Genomic DNA, 7,067 nt, shown 5'->3' on the forward strand with positions numbered 1-7,067 from the left:
GACAGGATTGTACGTATAGCCGAACGTCCTCCTTCACCCGTGGCCACCAATAGAACTCCGTCAGCAATTGAAGAGTTCAGGCGACCCCGGGATGACCAGCCGTCAGGGAGTCGTGTGCCCATGCTAGGACCTTCCTTCTTGCACGGACCGGAACTACCGTTCTCCCTGCAGGGGCGAGTTCGGTGGCTGCCAGTTGGACCTTAGCTGGATCCAAAATGTATTGCGGGGTTTCGGCGACGTCCTCAATCTCCGTCGTGCGTGAGAGGGCATCTGCCCTGGCATTCTTGGCCGCCGGTCGGTACCGAAGGGCGAAGTCGAACCGAATAAAAAAGAGGGACCAGCGTGCCTGTCTGGGGTTGAGCCTTTGCGCATGGGACAAGTATTCTAAGTTCTTGTGGTCCGTGTAAACCACAATGGGATGTTGGGCCCCCTCCAACCACTGACGCCATGCTTCAAAGGCCAGCTTAATGGCCAATAGCTCCTTGTCCCCGATGCCGTAGTTCTTCTCGGCAGGGGAAAACTTCTGAGAGAAGTAGGAGCACGGCCGAAGTTTGCCATCCTTGGAGACCTGGACAGGACGGCCCCCACGGCTATATTGGAAGCATCCACCTCCACGATGAATGGGCGCGAGGGGTCCGGGTGTCGGAGGCAGGTGTCCTGAAGGAAAGCCTCTTTGAGATCCTGGAAGGCCTGTACGGCAGTTGACGGCCAATTTCGTGCATCAGCTCCCTTGCGTGTGAGCGCCGTTAATGGCGCCACTAAGGTGGAGTACCGCGGGATAAAGTGGCGGTAAAAGTTAGCGAACCCTAGGAACCGCTGGAGCGCCTTTACTCCCATAGGTTGCGGCCAGTTCCGGATAGCGGCGACCTTGTCGGGGTCCATACGAAAGCCGGTGGAGGAGACGATGTAACCCAGGAAGGGCAACGACTCCTCCTCAAACTGGCATTTCTCCAGCTTAGCATATAAATCGGTTTTCTCTTAGCTTAAGCAAAACCTGGCGCACATGTTGCCGATGTTCCTCAAGGTTCCGGGAATAGATTAATACGTCGTCGAGGTAGACGATGACTGAGGTGTACAGGAGATCGCGGAGGACCTCATTCATCAAGTTTTGGAATACCGCTGGAGCGTTGCAGAGACCGAAAGGCATGACGAGGTACTCATAATGACCGTCCCTGGTGTTAAAGGCGGTCTTCCACTCGTCGCCCGGTCGGATTCGCACGAGGTTGTACGCCCCTCTAAGGTCCAGCTTGGTAAAGACGCGAGCTCCTTGTAGGCGATCCAGGAGCTCCGGAATCAGAGGCAAAGGATAGCGATCTCGTCGGGTAATCTGGTTCAGGCCCCGGTAATCAATACAGGGCCGAAGAGACCCATCCTTTTTGGCCACAAAGAAGAAGCCGGCTCCAGCCGGAGAGTTGGATGATCTTATAAACCCTCGGTCCAGGTTCTCTTTAATGTAGGCGGACATGGCCTTGGTCTCCGGTAAGGACAGAGGGTATACTCTCCCATGAGGGGGCGTGGTGTCAGGTAGCAAGTCGATGGCACAATCAAAAGGATGATGCTCGGGGAGTAACTCTGCCTTCTCTTTAGAAAAGACATCTTGGAATGTCTGGTATTGTGGTGGCACCGTGAGGGGAGTAGCCAGAAGCGGGAGTGTCTGCAGAGGGTGAGCAGGAAGACAATGACGGGCGCAGCCTGGCCCCCACGATGTGATCTGGAGCGAGGACCAGTCGATTACTGGAGAATGCTTCCTTAGCCAGGGTAGTCCTAGAACAAGTGGATGAATAGACCTCTCCAGGATGAGAAAAGAGATCTCTTCTTTATGAAGAAGTCCGACCTGAAGCTGGAGTAGTTGTGTACGAGTGGTAATGGTCCCTGGGAGAGGGACCCCTTGGATAGATGATACCCGCAAAGGTGGTTCTTGCGGCACTACTTTAAGTTGCAGTTGTTATACTAGATCTCGGAGGATAAAATTCCCCCCGGACCCGGAGTCAATCAGCGCCAGGGTATCGAAACCTCCACCCGGAAGACATAGTCTCGCTGGGCCAGTACATGGGGAGTTCGAAGAGGTACTGCCTAGAATCAACTCCCCACTCGATTCTAGGTTCGGCCGTTTCCCGGACGCTCTGTACAGCGAGCCAGGAAGTGTCCCTTACCACCGCAGTAAGAGCATAACCCCTGCGACGGCGGCGCCTCCGTTCCTCGGCGGATAGCGGACCCCGACCCAATTGCATGGGTTCTTCAGGCGGGAGGGCAGCTGCCGCCGGTGGTGGGGCTCGGGCCCGAGGTGGTGTGATTCGGCGAGCAGCCTGCCCCTGGATGGTCCTTCGCTCCCGGAGGCGGCGCTGGATGCGTCGGTCCACTCGCCCGGCCAGTTCTACGAGCTCTTGGAGATCGTCTGGAAGGTCTCGGGCAGCGAGTTCGTCCTGGAGTCGTGGAGAGAGTCCCTCCAAGAATATCCCATGGAGACTGTCCTCCCCCCATGCCAATTCGGTGGCAAGGATCTGGAACTCCATCGCGTATTCCTCTAGAGGGCGATTGCCTTGTCTCAGCTGGAGGAGTTCCGAGGCAGCCGTAGAAGCGCGGGAGGGTTCGTCAAAAATCCTCCGGAAGGCCTTGACGAACTGTACGAGAGTATTCAGGCGGGAGTCTTGTCGTTCCCAAAGGGAAGAGGCCCAAGCCAGAGGTCTCCCGTCGAGGAGAGAAATAATGTAGGTCGTCTTGACCCGGTCTGTCGGGAACTGTGCGGGCAGAAGGTCAAAGCGGATATAACATTGATTGAGGAATCCCCGACACGTCTTCGGATCCCCAGCATACCGTGGCGGGGATGGCATCTCTACTGGGACTGGGGAGCCTGTGTGAGCTTGCGATGAGGATGCGGCAGGGCGAGCCGCAGAGACCCCTTCAACTCGATCCGCCAGGCGTTGGACGGTGGACATCAGGGTATCGAGGCAGGACTGTTGTTGCTGAAGCTTCTGGGCTATGCCCGGAATAGCCTTAAGGCCGGCGAGGTCTGCCGGGTCCATGGCCTTGCAATCTGTTGGATTCGTGGACCCTTGGGCCGGTCGGAGCCAGAGGATGGATTGCTGAAGACGGTTGCAGCAGTGGCCCGGGCCGGGAGGCGGCAAGGACAAGCTGGTGGCTGGCCGAAGGTGGAACCCTGGGAGCCCTATGCGACCAAGGGCTTTGGCGAGGAAGCAGGAGATGGTGGCGCTGGCACTGTGGTGAGAAGATCTTCGCCCTGGAAGCCGATCCTCCCCCGAGAGGAGCTCGTAGGAGTTCGGCCGCTGGGACTTAGGAGATTCACCCTGGAAGCTGGAGTCCCCCCAGGAGAAGCCCGTAGGAACCCGGCCGCTGGGACTTAGGAGGGCCCGCGGGGGCCTGGTCAGAAGAAGTCCAAGGTTGAGTGCCGAAGAGTCGTCGCTCGCCAGTCCAGAGTCGGGAACCAATGGATCACCGTAAGCCAGTCCAAGGTCAGAAGCCAGAGAATCAACGTAAGCCGGTCCGGGGTCAGAAGCCAGAGAATCAACGTAAGCCGGTCCGGGGTCAGAAGCCAGAGAATTACCGTAAGCCAGTCCGGGGTCAGAAGCCAGGAATCAACGCAAGCCAATCCGGGATCAGGAGCCAAGCGGGAGACAAAGAAGCAGGAACGCAGCAACTGCATACAGGAAAACCTGGGAACCTCGTTGCAAGGCAAAGTCCTAGTCCAGCTGCAGGGCTTAAGTACCCTGCAGCGTCTGATGTCATCAGGAGGCGTCCCCGAAGGTTCCCGCGCTGGCCCCTTTACATTCTGGGCTGAGACGCGCGTGTCTAGGGGGCGGGGCCTACCGCCGCGAGACGCCGGCTGCTCCGGCGCGGCGAAGAGGCAGGAGCAGAAGTAGCTGCAGGCCCGGGCAAGGTGGGGAGATGCCGGGCCTGCGGCAGCCGAGGTCCCTGGAGGCCCGGGGAGCGCGGGACCCGCGCAGACTCCCGACAAGGTGGGTGGCGATTCCGGGGGCGACCCGGAATCGCAACAGCCGCAGCATACTGCACCGACGATTTCAATGTGTTGTCCACTATGACACCTAGATCTCTTTCTTTGGTTGTAGCACCTAATATGGAACCCAACATTGTGTAATTATAGCATGGGTTATTTTCCCTATATGCATCACCTTGCACTATCCACATTAAATTCATCTGCCATTTGGATGCCCAATTTTCCAGTCTCACAAGGTCTTCCTGCAATTTATCACAATTGCTTGTGATTTAAACTACTCTGAACAATTTGTGTCATCTGCAAATTTGATTATCTCACTCGTCGTATTTCTTTCCAGATCATTTATAAATATATTGAACAGTAAGGGTCCCAATACAGATCCCTGAGGCACTCCACTGTCCACTCCCTTCCACTGAGAAAATTGCCCATTTAATCCTACTCTCTGTTTCCTGTCTTTTAGCCAGTTTGCAATCCACGAAAGGACATCGCCACCTATCCCATGACTTTTTACTTTTCCTAGAAGCCTCTCATGAGGAACTTTGTCAAACACCTTCTGAAAATCCAAGTATACTATATCTACCGGTTCACCTTTATCCACATGTTTATTAACTCCTTCAAGAAAGTGAAGCAGCCGGCTGTCCCAATAGGACTCACACACAACTAAAAGCTTCGGCAGACCCTCTTGAAATGGGGAAGCCTTACCAATACCATGAAAGTAAGTGAGCATGGGAAAGAATTGGCAGGGAAGTATAAGATAAGGTAAATAAACACAGTAGGTAAGGAGAGGAGCACAAATGGGAAAAAAAAAACCCTCAAATGATCAAGCGCTAATTCTGTCTGACACACGTGCATGTTGTTAGCAACATGCTCCTTCTCTTTTTCCCATCTTTTTAAAAAGCTGTGGATTTCAAAGGTCGGACTTGAAAGCCATATCCCGGTATGTGCTTGTTGCAGGATCTATGGCAACAATCATTCATTAATATCTGCACTCAGGTTTGTCTATCCTGAATCTGGAATCCTTTCCACCAGCACCCACCACCCCCCCCCCCCCTTTCTAATTCTTTCTCTCCACGAAAAGCTCTAAGTTTCTCCAGCTGTGTAAGAGAAGTGTCTCATGCCTTGGCATTGCCTGGATACTGCCGAGATAGCAAAAAGACTGAAATGTGTTGTCATATTATATTCTGGCATTTCAGTCCATCTGCACGATCCACTTTAAAATCTGAATATATTAGAAAAGTGTAACACTGCTCAGATGCCGATCCTAAAATGCTAGCGGATATCATCCATACTATTAATTTCAATCTGTCCTTTCCGTTGTGGAGCAGGAATATTTGTAGTTGGCAGGACTCGAACCTGCATGGGGAGACCCCAATGGATTTCTAGTCCATCGCCTTAACCACTCGGCCACAACTACATCCCCCCGGTCTCTTTTGTGTCTCTCAGTAACATGACTGTAGGCACCGCCAAGCAATTTTCAGACTAGCTAACTTGCAGCTCAAGATGTTTCTCTTTTATATATAAAATGTGGCTCTTGTCCCCTTTCACCCTGGGCAACAATGTGGTGGACAGGAGAAGAGGGGATGGAGCAGGGAGCACTTACAGTATAAGAGAGCAGAGAACAACCATTTTGCTCCAGCCCATCTCCTTCTGGATGTGAATGCATGGGGAGAAGCAGTGAAAAAGGGGATCAATGCTTGGGGGAGATGAATGTTGTCTCCATTTCCATCTCCTCATAAGTCAGCATTGGATAGTAGGCATGTCTTGAGTTATGCGCCTCCCCTTGTCTAATCATTTTCTAATCACAGGTCATTTGTACCTCTCACCACGTCAAATGTTTACACATCCTACGCTGATGAAGTGGGCCAGGTTTATCCGGATGCTCCAGATGAAATTGGCAGAGAATGGACTTGTCCAGGATGTTCCGGCTGGGTTCCCAAGTGTTATCCTCGGCACCGCAGCCCTCCCAGGTGAGGAGATACTCCCATCTGCGATTGTGGAATCGTACGTCGAGTACCCCCCTCGCGTACTTGGAACGTGGGATCCTCTGTCGACAGGGGTAGTCGAAGGATCCGGAGGCTTGCGATGATAAACGGGAGAGGACCAGAGGTTTCAAACAGCGAGACGTGGAAGACGTCATGGATCCGGAGTGAGGATGGCAACCTCAATCGGTAGGACACGAGACCTACTCGCTCAGCAATCCGGAAGGGACCCTCAGAATCTGGGGGCGAAGCGTCTCGAGGGAAGCCGAAGATGAATATTCTTTGTACTCAACCATACCCGGTCTCCTGGCAAGTACGTGGGTGCCGGGTCGTCGGTGGCGGTCAGCTGTGCGCTTGGCAGCGGGCAGCTGCGAGGTTTAGCTTGTCCTGAGTAGTTTGCCAGAGAGTCTGTAGTTGTTGTGCCGTCATCTGGGCGGCTGGGGAGACACTGGACGTATGACTGGGAAGTGGAGGCCTAAGTTGCTTCCCATAAACCCAGCTGGAAGGGAGAGAGTCCAGTGGCAGCATGAACCTGATTGTTGTAGGCGAACTCAGCCCATGGCAGAAGCTCAGTCCAATTATCCTGTCTTTCATTAATGAAAGCCCGTAGAAAGGTCTTTAGAGAGCGGTTCATCCCTCTCAGACTGACCATTACGTTGGGGGTGAAACGCGGTGGAAAAACTGAGTTGTACCTTGAAGCACTTGCAGAGGGCCCTCCAGTATCGTGCGGTGAATTGGGGCCCACGATCCGAAACAATGTCCCACGGGAAGTCCATGGATCCGAAAAATATGTTGGGCGAACAAGAGGGCAAATTCCCTGGTGCTGATGGTAGCTTGGGTAATGGGACGAAATGTGCCATCTTCGAGAAACAGTCGACCATGAACCAAATGACCGTCTTCCCCTGGGACAAGGGCAGGTCGACCATAAAGTCCGTGGCCAAGTGGGTCCACGGTTCTGCAGGCACCAGGAGCGGCTGCAACAGGCCACAGGGAGGACCCGGACTGGGATTTTGTTGAGCACATGTGGGGCATGAACTCACATGGGTACGTACATCCTGTCACAACTAGGGCACCAGTAGAACCGGTTGAGGAGCTCCAAGGTCCGTTCTCGTCCG

General features: G+C 53.9%; 1 non-coding gene across 1 annotated transcript; it reads right to left on the reverse strand.

The window, feature by feature from the left end:
* Nucleotides 1-5,305: 5,305 nt before the first annotated feature.
* Nucleotides 5,306-5,387, reverse strand: TRNAS-AGA. The gene has a single exon. It is a non-coding gene; the product is annotated as a tRNA-Ser (tRNA).
* Between the last annotated feature and the right edge of the window lie 1,680 nt (nucleotides 5,388-7,067).

The sequence above is a fragment of the Rhinatrema bivittatum genome, chromosome 19 (genome assembly GCF_901001135.1).
Source record: "Rhinatrema bivittatum chromosome 19, aRhiBiv1.1, whole genome shotgun sequence".
NCBI lineage: Eukaryota > Metazoa > Chordata > Amphibia > Gymnophiona > Rhinatrematidae > Rhinatrema > Rhinatrema bivittatum.